Source organism: Rhinichthys klamathensis, unplaced genomic scaffold (assembly GCF_029890125.1).
Source record: "Rhinichthys klamathensis goyatoka isolate OS25496 unplaced genomic scaffold, OSU_Roscu_1.1 h1tg001008l_1, whole genome shotgun sequence".
Taxonomy (NCBI): Eukaryota; Metazoa; Chordata; class Actinopteri; order Cypriniformes; family Leuciscidae; genus Rhinichthys; species Rhinichthys klamathensis.
This window is the reverse complement of record NW_026607301.1, coordinates 156,458-165,175: the sequence shown is the minus strand read 5'-3', so window position 1 is coordinate 165,175 and position 8,718 is coordinate 156,458. Positions and strand designations below refer to the sequence as shown.

The following is an 8,718-nucleotide window of genomic DNA, read 5'->3' as shown; positions in this document are numbered from 1 at the left end:
TTTTAGTTTACTTCACTAATGTTCTAACCTTTTAAATAGGCCGATTTTGGCAGCAGTTTTCGCTTACGGCCATACCACCTTGAGCACGCCCGATCTCGTCTGATCTCGGAAGCTAAGCAGGGTCGGGCCTGGTTAGTACTTGGATGGGAGACCGCCTAGGAATACCAGGTGCTGTAAGCTTTTTTGTTTAAAAAAAAAAAAAAAAAAAAAAGAGTCACTGAGCTTCTTCAAAAAGCTGGACATAGTCTCTTTGTTTCTTCAAACAGCCTGAAATGGTCTCTGAGCTTCTTCAAAAACCCTGAAAGTGTCTCTTAATTTTTTCTTCAAAAAGCCCGATTTTGGCAGCAGTTTTCGCTTACGGCCATACCACCTTGAGCACGCCCGATCTCGTCTGATCTCGGAAGCTAAGCAGGGTCGGGCCTGGTTAGTACTTGGATGGGAGACCGCCTGGGAATACCAGGTGCTGTAAGCTTTTTTGTTTAAAAAAAAAAAAAAAAAAAAAAGAGTCACTGAGCTTCTTCAAAAAGCTGGACATAGTCTCTTTGTTTCTTCAAACAGCCTGAAATGGTCTCTGAGCTTCTTCAGAAACCCTGAAAGTGTCTCTTAATTTTTTCTTCAAAAAGCCCGATTTTGGCAGCAGTTTTCGCTTACGGCCATACCACCTTGAGCACGCCCGATCTCGTCTGATCTCGGAAGCTAAGCAGGGTCGGGCCTGGTTAGTACTTGGATGGGAGACCGCCTGGGAATACCAGGTGCTGTAAGCTTTTTTGTTTAAAAAAAAAAAAAAAAAAAAAAGAGTCACTGAGCTTCTTCAAAAAGCTGGACATAGTCTCTTTGTTTCTTCAAACAGCCTGAAATGGTCTCTGAGCTTCTTCAGAAACCCTGAAAGTGTCTCTTAATTTTTTCTTCAAAAAGCCCGATTTTGGCAGCAGTTTTTGCTTACGGCCATACCACCTTGAGCACGCCCGATCTCGTCTGATCTCGGAAGCTAAGCAGGGTCGGGCCTGGTTAGTACTTGGATGGGAGACCGCCTGGGAATACCAGGTGCTGTAAGCTTTTTAGTTTACTTCACTAATGTTCTAACCTTTTAAATAGGCCGATTTTGGCAGCAGTTTTCGCTTACGGCCATACCACCTTGAGCACGCCCGATCTCGTCTGATCTCGGAAGCTAAGCAGGGTCGGGCCTGGTTAGTACTTGGATGGGAGACCGCCTGGGAATACCAGGTGCTGTAAGCTTTTTTGTTTACTTCACTAATGTTCTAACCTTTTAAATAGGCCGATTTTGGCAGCAGTTTTCGCTTACGGCCATACCACCTTGAGCACGCCCGATCTCGTCTGATCTCGGAAGCTAAGCAGGGTCGGGCCTGGTTAGTACTTGGATGGGAGACCGCCTGGGAATACCAGGTGCTGTAAGCTTTTTTGTTTAAAAAAAAAAAAAAAAAAAAAAAAGAGTCACTGAGCTTCTTCAAAAAGCTGGACATAGTCTCTTTGTTTCTTCAAACAGCCTGAAATGGTCTCTGAGCTTCTTCAGAAACCCTGAAAGTGTCTCTTAATTTTTTCTTCAAAAAGCCCGATTTTGGCAGCAGTTTTCGCTTACGGCCATACCACCTTGAGCACGCCCGATCTCGTCTGATCTCGGAAGCTAAGCAGGGTCGGGCCTGGTTAGTACTTGGATGGGAGACCGCCTGGGAATACCAGGTGCTGTAAGCTTTTTAGTTTACTTCACTAATGTTCTAACCTTTTAAATAGGCCGATTTTGGCAGCAGTTTTCGCTTACGGCCATACCACCTTGAGCACGCCCGATCTCGTCTGATCTCGGAAGCTAAGCAGGGTCGGGCCTGGTTAGTACTTGGATGGGAGACCGCCTAGGAATACCAGGTGCTGTAAGCTTTTTTGTTTAAAAAAAAAAAAAAAAAAAAAAGAGTCACTGAGCTTCTTCAAAAAGCTGGACATAGTCTCTTTGTTTCTTCAAACAGCCTGAAATGGTCTCTGAGCTTCTTCAAAAACCCTGAAAGTGTCTCTTAATTTTTTCTTCAAAAAGCCCGATTTTGGCAGCAGTTTTCGCTTACGGCCATACCACCTTGAGCACGCCCGATCTCGTCTGATCTCGGAAGCTAAGCAGGGTCGGGCCTGGTTAGTACTTGGATGGGAGACCGCCTGGGAATACCAGGTGCTGTAAGCTTTTTAGTTTACTTCACTAATGTTCTAACCTTTTAAATAGGCCGATTTTGGCAGCAGTTTTCGCTTACGGCCATACCACCTTGAGCACGCCCGATCTCGTCTGATCTCGGAAGCTAAGCAGGGTCGGGCCTGGTTAGTACTTGGATGGGAGACCGCCTGGGAATACCAGGTGCTGTAAGCTTTTTTGTTTAAAAAAAAACAACAAAAAAAAAAAGAGTCACTGAGCTTCTTCAAAAAGCTGGACATAGTCTCTTTGTTTCTTCAAACAGCCTGAAATGGTCTCTGCGCTTCTTCAGAAACCCTGAAAGTGTCTCTTAATTTTTTCTTCAAAAAGCCCGATTTTGGCAGCAGTTTTCGCTTACGGCCATACCACCTTGAGCACGCCCGATCTCGTCTGATCTCGGAAGCTAAGCAGGGTCGGGCCTGGTTAGTACTTGGATGGGAGACCGCCTGGGAATACCAGGTGCTGTAAGCTTTTTAGTTTACTTCACTAATGTTCTAACCTTTTAAATAGGCCGATTTTGGCAGCAGTTTTCGCTTACGGCCATACCACCTTGAGCACGCCCGATCTCGTCTGATCTCGGAAGCTAAGCAGGGTCGGGCCTGGTTAGTACTTGGATGGGAGACCGCCTGGGAATACCAGGTGCTGTAAGCTTTTTTGTTTAAAAAAAAAAAAAAAAAAAAAAGAGTCACTGAGCTTCTTCAAAAAGCTGGACATAGTCTCTTTGTTTCTTCAAACAGCCTGAAATGGTCTCTGAGCTTCTTCAGAAACCCTGAAAGTGTCTCTTAATTTTTTCCTCAAAAAGCCCGATTTTGGCAGCAGTTTTCGCTTACGGCCATACCACCTTGAGCACGCCCGATCTCGTCTGATCTCGGAAGCTAAGCAGGGTCGGGCCTGGTTAGTACTTGGATGGGAGACCGCCTGGGAATACCAGGTGCTGTAAGCTTTTTTGTTTAAAAAAAAAAAAAAAAAAAAAAGAGTCACTGAGCTTCTTCAAAAAGCTGGACATAGTCTCTTTGTTTCTTCAAACAGCCTGAAATGGTCTCTGAGCTTCTTCAGAAACCCTGAAAGTGTCTCTTAATTTTTTCTTCAAAAAGCCCGATTTTGGCAGCAGTTTTCGCTTACGGCCATACCACCTTGAGCACGCCCGATCTCGTCTGATCTCGGAAGCTAAGCAGGGTCGGGCCTGGTTAGTACTTGGATGGGAGACCGCCTGGGAATACCAGGTGCTGTAAGCTTTTTTGTTTAAAAAAAAACAACAAAAAAAAAAAGAGTCACTGAGCTTCTTCAAAAAGCTGGACATAGTCTCTTTGTTTCTTCAAACAGCCTGAAATGGTCTCTGCGCTTCTTCAGAAACCCTGAAAGTGTCTCTTAATTTTTTCTTCAAAAAGCCCGATTTTGGCAGCAGTTTTCGCTTACGGCCATACCACCTTGAGCACGCCCGATCTCGTCTGATCTCGGAAGCTAAGCAGGGTCGGGCCTGGTTAGTACTTGGATGGGAGACCGCCTGGGAATACCAGGTGCTGTAAGCTTTTTAGTTTACTTCACTAATGTTCTAACCTTTTAAATAGGCCGATTTTGGCAGCAGTTTTCGCTTACGGCCATACCACCTTGAGCACGCCCGATCTCGTCTGATCTCGGAAGCTAAGCAGGGTCGGGCCTGGTTAGTACTTGGATGGGAGACCGCCTGGGAATACCAGGTGCTGTAAGCTTTTTAGTTTACTTCACTAATGTTCTAACCTTTTAAATAGGCCGATTTTGGCAGCAGTTTTCGCTTACGGCCATACCACCTTGAGCACGCCCGATCTCGTCTGATCTCGGAAGCTAAGCAGGGTCGGGCCTGGTTAGTACTTGGATGGGAGACCGCCTGGGAATACCAGGTGCTGTAAGCTTTTTAGTTTACTTCACTAATGTTCTAACCTTTTAAATAGGCCGATTTTGGCAGCAGTTGTCGCTTACGGCCATACCACCTTGAGCACGCCCGATCTCGTCTGATCTCGGAAGCTAAGCAGGGTCGGGCCTGGTTAGTACTTGGATGGGAGACCGCCTGGGAATTCCAGGTGCTGTAAGCTTTTTAGTTTACTTCACTAATGTTCTAACCTTTTAAATAGGCCGATTTTGGCAGCAGTTTTCGCTTACGGCCATACCACCTTGAGCACGCCCGATCTCGTCTGATCTCGGAAGCTAAGCAGGGTCGGGCCTGGTTAGTACTTGGATGGGAGACCGCCTAGGAATACCAGGTGCTGTAAGCTTTTTTGTTTAAAAAAAAAAAAAAAAAAAAAAGAGTCACTGAGCTTCTTCAAAAAGCTGGACATAGTCTCTTTGTTTCTTCAAACAGCCTGAAATGGTCTCTGAGCTTCTTCAAAAACCCTGAAAGTGTCTCTTAATTTTTTCTTCAAAAAGCCCGATTTTGGCAGCAGTTTTCGCTTACGGCCATACCACCTTGAGCACGCCCGATCTCGTCTGATCTCGGAAGCTAAGCAGGGTCGGGCCTGGTTAGTACTTGGATGGGAGACCGCCTGGGAATACCAGGTGCTGTAAGCTTTTTTGTTTAAAAAAAAAAAAAAAAAAAAAAGAGTCACTGAGCTTCTTCAAAAAGCTGGACATAGTCTCTTTGTTTCTTCAAACAGCCTGAAATGGTCTCTGAGCTTCTTCAGAAACCCTGAAAGTGTCTCTTAATTTTTTCTTCAAAAAGCCCGATTTTGGCAGCAGTTTTCGCTTACGGCCATACCACCTTGAGCACGCCCGATCTCGTCTGATCTCGGAAGCTAAGCAGGGTCGGGCCTGGTTAGTACTTGGATGGGAGACCGCCTGGGAATACCAGGTGCTGTAAGCTTTTTTGTTTAAAAAAAAAAAAAAAAAAAAAAGAGTCACTGAGCTTCTTCAAAAAGCTGGACATAGTCTCTTTGTTTCTTCAAACAGCCTGAAATGGTCTCTGAGCTTCTTCAGAAACCCTGAAAGTGTCTCTTAATTTTTTCTTCAAAAAGCCCGATTTTGGCAGCAGTTTTTGCTTACGGCCATACCACCTTGAGCACGCCCGATCTCGTCTGATCTCGGAAGCTAAGCAGGGTCGGGCCTGGTTAGTACTTGGATGGGAGACCGCCTGGGAATACCAGGTGCTGTAAGCTTTTTAGTTTACTTCACTAATGTTCTAACCTTTTAAATAGGCCGATTTTGGCAGCAGTTTTCGCTTACGGCCATACCACCTTGAGCACGCCCGATCTCGTCTGATCTCGGAAGCTAAGCAGGGTCGGGCCTGGTTAGTACTTGGATGGGAGACCGCCTGGGAATACCAGGTGCTGTAAGCTTTTTTGTTTACTTCACTAATGTTCTAACCTTTTAAATAGGCCGATTTTGGCAGCAGTTTTCGCTTACGGCCATACCACCTTGAGCACGCCCGATCTCGTCTGATCTCGGAAGCTAAGCAGGGTCGGGCCTGGTTAGTACTTGGATGGGAGACCGCCTGGGAATACCAGGTGCTGTAAGCTTTTTTGTTTAAAAAAAAAAAAAAAAAAAAAAAAGAGTCACTGAGCTTCTTCAAAAAGCTGGACATAGTCTCTTTGTTTCTTCAAACAGCCTGAAATGGTCTCTGAGCTTCTTCAGAAACCCTGAAAGTGTCTCTTAATTTTTTCTTCAAAAAGCCCGATTTTGGCAGCAGTTTTCGCTTACGGCCATACCACCTTGAGCACGCCCGATCTCGTCTGATCTCGGAAGCTAAGCAGGGTCGGGCCTGGTTAGTACTTGGATGGGAGACCGCCTGGGAATACCAGGTGCTGTAAGCTTTTTAGTTTACTTCACTAATGTTCTAACCTTTTAAATAGGCCGATTTTGGCAGCAGTTTTCGCTTACGGCCATACCACCTTGAGCACGCCCGATCTCGTCTGATCTCGGAAGCTAAGCAGGGTCGGGCCTGGTTAGTACTTGGATGGGAGACCGCCTAGGAATACCAGGTGCTGTAAGCTTTTTTGTTTAAAAAAAAAAAAAAAAAAAAAAGAGTCACTGAGCTTCTTCAAAAAGCTGGACATAGTCTCTTTGTTTCTTCAAACAGCCTGAAATGGTCTCTGAGCTTCTTCAAAAACCCTGAAAGTGTCTCTTAATTTTTTCTTCAAAAAGCCCGATTTTGGCAGCAGTTTTCGCTTACGGCCATACCACCTTGAGCACGCCCGATCTCGTCTGATCTCGGAAGCTAAGCAGGGTCGGGCCTGGTTAGTACTTGGATGGGAGACCGCCTGGGAATACCAGGTGCTGTAAGCTTTTTAGTTTACTTCACTAATGTTCTAACCTTTTAAATAGGCCGATTTTGGCAGCAGTTTTCGCTTACGGCCATACCACCTTGAGCACGCCCGATCTCGTCTGATCTCGGAAGCTAAGCAGGGTCGGGCCTGGTTAGTACTTGGATGGGAGACCGCCTGGGAATACCAGGTGCTGTAAGCTTTTTTGTTTAAAAAAAAACAACAAAAAAAAAAAGAGTCACTGAGCTTCTTCAAAAAGCTGGACATAGTCTCTTTGTTTCTTCAAACAGCCTGAAATGGTCTCTGCGCTTCTTCAGAAACCCTGAAAGTGTCTCTTAATTTTTTCTTCAAAAAGCCCGATTTTGGCAGCAGTTTTCGCTTACGGCCATACCACCTTGAGCACGCCCGATCTCGTCTGATCTCGGAAGCTAAGCAGGGTCGGGCCTGGTTAGTACTTGGATGGGAGACCGCCTGGGAATACCAGGTGCTGTAAGCTTTTTAGTTTACTTCACTAATGTTCTAACCTTTTAAATAGGCCGATTTTGGCAGCAGTTTTCGCTTACGGCCATACCACCTTGAGCACGCCCGATCTCGTCTGATCTCGGAAGCTAAGCAGGGTCGGGCCTGGTTAGTACTTGGATGGGAGACCGCCTGGGAATACCAGGTGCTGTAAGCTTTTTTGTTTAAAAAAAAAAAAAAAAAAAAAAGAGTCACTGAGCTTCTTCAAAAAGCTGGACATAGTCTCTTTGTTTCTTCAAACAGCCTGAAATGGTCTCTGAGCTTCTTCAGAAACCCTGAAAGTGTCTCTTAATTTTTTCCTCAAAAAGCCCGATTTTGGCAGCAGTTTTCGCTTACGGCCATACCACCTTGAGCACGCCCGATCTCGTCTGATCTCGGAAGCTAAGCAGGGTCGGGCCTGGTTAGTACTTGGATGGGAGACCGCCTGGGAATACCAGGTGCTGTAAGCTTTTTTGTTTAAAAAAAAAAAAAAAAAAAAAAGAGTCACTGAGCTTCTTCAAAAAGCTGGACATAGTCTCTTTGTTTCTTCAAACAGCCTGAAATGGTCTCTGAGCTTCTTCAGAAACCCTGAAAGTGTCTCTTAATTTTTTCTTCAAAAAGCCCGATTTTGGCAGCAGTTTTCGCTTACGGCCATACCACCTTGAGCACGCCCGATCTCGTCTGATCTCGGAAGCTAAGCAGGGTCGGGCCTGGTTAGTACTTGGATGGGAGACCGCCTGGGAATACCAGGTGCTGTAAGCTTTTTTGTTTAAAAAAAAACAACAAAAAAAAAAAGAGTCACTGAGCTTCTTCAAAAAGCTGGACATAGTCTCTTTGTTTCTTCAAACAGCCTGAAATGGTCTCTGCGCTTCTTCAGAAACCCTGAAAGTGTCTCTTAATTTTTTCTTCAAAAAGCCCGATTTTGGCAGCAGTTTTCGCTTACGGCCATACCACCTTGAGCACGCCCGATCTCGTCTGATCTCGGAAGCTAAGCAGGGTCGGGCCTGGTTAGTACTTGGATGGGAGACCGCCTGGGAATACCAGGTGCTGTAAGCTTTTTAGTTTACTTCACTAATGTTCTAACCTTTTAAATAGGCCGATTTTGGCAGCAGTTTTCGCTTACGGCCATACCACCTTGAGCACGCCCGATCTCGTCTGATCTCGGAAGCTAAGCAGGGTCGGGCCTGGTTAGTACTTGGATGGGAGACCGCCTAGGAATACCAGGTGCTGTAAGCTTTTTTGTTTAAAAAAAAAAAAAAAAAAAAAAGAGTCACTGAGCTTCTTCAAAAAGCTGGACATAGTCTCTTTGTTTCTTCAAACAGCCTGAAATGGTCTCTGAGCTTCTTCAAAAACCCTGAAAGTGTCTCTTAATTTTTTCTTCAAAAAGCCCGATTTTGGCAGCAGTTTTCGCTTACGGCCATACCACCTTGAGCACGCCCGATCTCGTCTGATCTCGGAAGCTAAGCAGGGTCGGGCCTGGTTAGTACTTGGATGGGAGACCGCCTGGGAATACCAGGTGCTGTAAGCTTTTTAGTTTACTTCACTAATGTTCTAACCTTTTAAATAGGCCGATTTTGGCAGCAGTTTTCGCTTACGGCCATACCACCTTGAGCACGCCCGATCTCGTCTGATCTCGGAAGCTAAGCAGGGTCGGGCCTGGTTAGTACTTGGATGGGAGACCGCCTGGGAATACCAGGTGCTGTAAGCTTTTTTGTTTAAAAAAAAACAACAAAAAAAAAAAGAGTCACTGAGCTTCTTCAAAAAGCTGGACATAGTCTCTTTGTTTCTTCAAACAGCCTGAAATGG

General features: G+C 45.4%; 36 non-coding genes across 36 annotated transcripts; all 36 read left to right on the top strand.

The window, feature by feature from the left end:
• The first annotated feature begins 61 nt into the window (after positions 1 to 61).
• LOC130079304 (5S ribosomal RNA) lies at positions 62 to 180 on the top strand. The gene has a single exon (XR_008806408.1). It is a non-coding gene; the product is annotated as a 5S ribosomal RNA (ribosomal RNA).
• A 173-nt stretch (positions 181 to 353) lies between these two features.
• LOC130079192 (5S ribosomal RNA) lies at positions 354 to 472 on the top strand. The gene has a single exon (XR_008806306.1). It is a non-coding gene; the product is annotated as a 5S ribosomal RNA (ribosomal RNA).
• Positions 473 to 645: 173 nt separating this feature from the next.
• On the top strand, positions 646 to 764 carry LOC130079191 (5S ribosomal RNA). The gene has a single exon (XR_008806305.1). It is a non-coding gene; the product is annotated as a 5S ribosomal RNA (ribosomal RNA).
• Positions 765 to 937: 173 nt separating this feature from the next.
• On the top strand, positions 938 to 1,056 carry LOC130079190 (5S ribosomal RNA). The gene has a single exon (XR_008806304.1). It is a non-coding gene; the product is annotated as a 5S ribosomal RNA (ribosomal RNA).
• Positions 1,057 to 1,117: 61 nt separating this feature from the next.
• Positions 1,118 to 1,236, top strand: LOC130079188 (5S ribosomal RNA). The gene has a single exon (XR_008806303.1). It is a non-coding gene; the product is annotated as a 5S ribosomal RNA (ribosomal RNA).
• Positions 1,237 to 1,297: 61 nt separating this feature from the next.
• Positions 1,298 to 1,416, top strand: LOC130079187 (5S ribosomal RNA). Its single transcript, XR_008806302.1, has one exon. It is a non-coding gene; the product is annotated as a 5S ribosomal RNA (ribosomal RNA).
• A 175-nt stretch (positions 1,417 to 1,591) lies between these two features.
• Positions 1,592 to 1,710, top strand: LOC130079186 (5S ribosomal RNA). The gene has a single exon (XR_008806301.1). It is a non-coding gene; the product is annotated as a 5S ribosomal RNA (ribosomal RNA).
• A 61-nt stretch (positions 1,711 to 1,771) lies between these two features.
• On the top strand, positions 1,772 to 1,890 carry LOC130079303 (5S ribosomal RNA). The gene has a single exon (XR_008806407.1). It is a non-coding gene; the product is annotated as a 5S ribosomal RNA (ribosomal RNA).
• A 173-nt stretch (positions 1,891 to 2,063) lies between these two features.
• LOC130079185 (5S ribosomal RNA) lies at positions 2,064 to 2,182 on the top strand. The gene has a single exon (XR_008806300.1). It is a non-coding gene; the product is annotated as a 5S ribosomal RNA (ribosomal RNA).
• Positions 2,183 to 2,243: 61 nt separating this feature from the next.
• On the top strand, positions 2,244 to 2,362 carry LOC130079184 (5S ribosomal RNA). Its single transcript, XR_008806299.1, has one exon. It is a non-coding gene; the product is annotated as a 5S ribosomal RNA (ribosomal RNA).
• Positions 2,363 to 2,537: 175 nt separating this feature from the next.
• On the top strand, positions 2,538 to 2,656 carry LOC130079182 (5S ribosomal RNA). Its single transcript, XR_008806297.1, has one exon. It is a non-coding gene; the product is annotated as a 5S ribosomal RNA (ribosomal RNA).
• A 61-nt stretch (positions 2,657 to 2,717) lies between these two features.
• LOC130079181 (5S ribosomal RNA) lies at positions 2,718 to 2,836 on the top strand. Its single transcript, XR_008806296.1, has one exon. It is a non-coding gene; the product is annotated as a 5S ribosomal RNA (ribosomal RNA).
• Positions 2,837 to 3,009: 173 nt separating this feature from the next.
• On the top strand, positions 3,010 to 3,128 carry LOC130079180 (5S ribosomal RNA). Its single transcript, XR_008806295.1, has one exon. It is a non-coding gene; the product is annotated as a 5S ribosomal RNA (ribosomal RNA).
• A 173-nt stretch (positions 3,129 to 3,301) lies between these two features.
• LOC130079179 (5S ribosomal RNA) lies at positions 3,302 to 3,420 on the top strand. Its single transcript, XR_008806294.1, has one exon. It is a non-coding gene; the product is annotated as a 5S ribosomal RNA (ribosomal RNA).
• A 175-nt stretch (positions 3,421 to 3,595) lies between these two features.
• On the top strand, positions 3,596 to 3,714 carry LOC130079177 (5S ribosomal RNA). The gene has a single exon (XR_008806293.1). It is a non-coding gene; the product is annotated as a 5S ribosomal RNA (ribosomal RNA).
• Positions 3,715 to 3,775: 61 nt separating this feature from the next.
• On the top strand, positions 3,776 to 3,894 carry LOC130079176 (5S ribosomal RNA). The gene has a single exon (XR_008806292.1). It is a non-coding gene; the product is annotated as a 5S ribosomal RNA (ribosomal RNA).
• A 61-nt stretch (positions 3,895 to 3,955) lies between these two features.
• Positions 3,956 to 4,074, top strand: LOC130079175 (5S ribosomal RNA). Its single transcript, XR_008806291.1, has one exon. It is a non-coding gene; the product is annotated as a 5S ribosomal RNA (ribosomal RNA).
• Positions 4,075 to 4,135: 61 nt separating this feature from the next.
• Positions 4,136 to 4,254, top strand: LOC130079261 (5S ribosomal RNA). Its single transcript, XR_008806370.1, has one exon. It is a non-coding gene; the product is annotated as a 5S ribosomal RNA (ribosomal RNA).
• A 61-nt stretch (positions 4,255 to 4,315) lies between these two features.
• LOC130079302 (5S ribosomal RNA) lies at positions 4,316 to 4,434 on the top strand. Its single transcript, XR_008806406.1, has one exon. It is a non-coding gene; the product is annotated as a 5S ribosomal RNA (ribosomal RNA).
• A 173-nt stretch (positions 4,435 to 4,607) lies between these two features.
• Positions 4,608 to 4,726, top strand: LOC130079174 (5S ribosomal RNA). Its single transcript, XR_008806290.1, has one exon. It is a non-coding gene; the product is annotated as a 5S ribosomal RNA (ribosomal RNA).
• A 173-nt stretch (positions 4,727 to 4,899) lies between these two features.
• Positions 4,900 to 5,018, top strand: LOC130079173 (5S ribosomal RNA). The gene has a single exon (XR_008806289.1). It is a non-coding gene; the product is annotated as a 5S ribosomal RNA (ribosomal RNA).
• A 173-nt stretch (positions 5,019 to 5,191) lies between these two features.
• LOC130079172 (5S ribosomal RNA) lies at positions 5,192 to 5,310 on the top strand. The gene has a single exon (XR_008806288.1). It is a non-coding gene; the product is annotated as a 5S ribosomal RNA (ribosomal RNA).
• Positions 5,311 to 5,371: 61 nt separating this feature from the next.
• On the top strand, positions 5,372 to 5,490 carry LOC130079170 (5S ribosomal RNA). Its single transcript, XR_008806286.1, has one exon. It is a non-coding gene; the product is annotated as a 5S ribosomal RNA (ribosomal RNA).
• A 61-nt stretch (positions 5,491 to 5,551) lies between these two features.
• LOC130079169 (5S ribosomal RNA) lies at positions 5,552 to 5,670 on the top strand. Its single transcript, XR_008806285.1, has one exon. It is a non-coding gene; the product is annotated as a 5S ribosomal RNA (ribosomal RNA).
• A 175-nt stretch (positions 5,671 to 5,845) lies between these two features.
• Positions 5,846 to 5,964, top strand: LOC130079168 (5S ribosomal RNA). The gene has a single exon (XR_008806284.1). It is a non-coding gene; the product is annotated as a 5S ribosomal RNA (ribosomal RNA).
• A 61-nt stretch (positions 5,965 to 6,025) lies between these two features.
• Positions 6,026 to 6,144, top strand: LOC130079301 (5S ribosomal RNA). The gene has a single exon (XR_008806405.1). It is a non-coding gene; the product is annotated as a 5S ribosomal RNA (ribosomal RNA).
• Positions 6,145 to 6,317: 173 nt separating this feature from the next.
• Positions 6,318 to 6,436, top strand: LOC130079166 (5S ribosomal RNA). The gene has a single exon (XR_008806283.1). It is a non-coding gene; the product is annotated as a 5S ribosomal RNA (ribosomal RNA).
• A 61-nt stretch (positions 6,437 to 6,497) lies between these two features.
• LOC130079165 (5S ribosomal RNA) lies at positions 6,498 to 6,616 on the top strand. The gene has a single exon (XR_008806282.1). It is a non-coding gene; the product is annotated as a 5S ribosomal RNA (ribosomal RNA).
• A 175-nt stretch (positions 6,617 to 6,791) lies between these two features.
• LOC130079164 (5S ribosomal RNA) lies at positions 6,792 to 6,910 on the top strand. The gene has a single exon (XR_008806281.1). It is a non-coding gene; the product is annotated as a 5S ribosomal RNA (ribosomal RNA).
• Positions 6,911 to 6,971: 61 nt separating this feature from the next.
• Positions 6,972 to 7,090, top strand: LOC130079163 (5S ribosomal RNA). The gene has a single exon (XR_008806280.1). It is a non-coding gene; the product is annotated as a 5S ribosomal RNA (ribosomal RNA).
• Positions 7,091 to 7,263: 173 nt separating this feature from the next.
• Positions 7,264 to 7,382, top strand: LOC130079162 (5S ribosomal RNA). The gene has a single exon (XR_008806279.1). It is a non-coding gene; the product is annotated as a 5S ribosomal RNA (ribosomal RNA).
• Positions 7,383 to 7,555: 173 nt separating this feature from the next.
• On the top strand, positions 7,556 to 7,674 carry LOC130079161 (5S ribosomal RNA). Its single transcript, XR_008806278.1, has one exon. It is a non-coding gene; the product is annotated as a 5S ribosomal RNA (ribosomal RNA).
• Positions 7,675 to 7,849: 175 nt separating this feature from the next.
• Positions 7,850 to 7,968, top strand: LOC130079160 (5S ribosomal RNA). The gene has a single exon (XR_008806277.1). It is a non-coding gene; the product is annotated as a 5S ribosomal RNA (ribosomal RNA).
• A 61-nt stretch (positions 7,969 to 8,029) lies between these two features.
• Positions 8,030 to 8,148, top strand: LOC130079299 (5S ribosomal RNA). Its single transcript, XR_008806404.1, has one exon. It is a non-coding gene; the product is annotated as a 5S ribosomal RNA (ribosomal RNA).
• A 173-nt stretch (positions 8,149 to 8,321) lies between these two features.
• On the top strand, positions 8,322 to 8,440 carry LOC130079158 (5S ribosomal RNA). Its single transcript, XR_008806275.1, has one exon. It is a non-coding gene; the product is annotated as a 5S ribosomal RNA (ribosomal RNA).
• Positions 8,441 to 8,501: 61 nt separating this feature from the next.
• LOC130079157 (5S ribosomal RNA) lies at positions 8,502 to 8,620 on the top strand. Its single transcript, XR_008806274.1, has one exon. It is a non-coding gene; the product is annotated as a 5S ribosomal RNA (ribosomal RNA).
• The last annotated feature ends 98 nt before the right edge of the window (positions 8,621 to 8,718 follow it).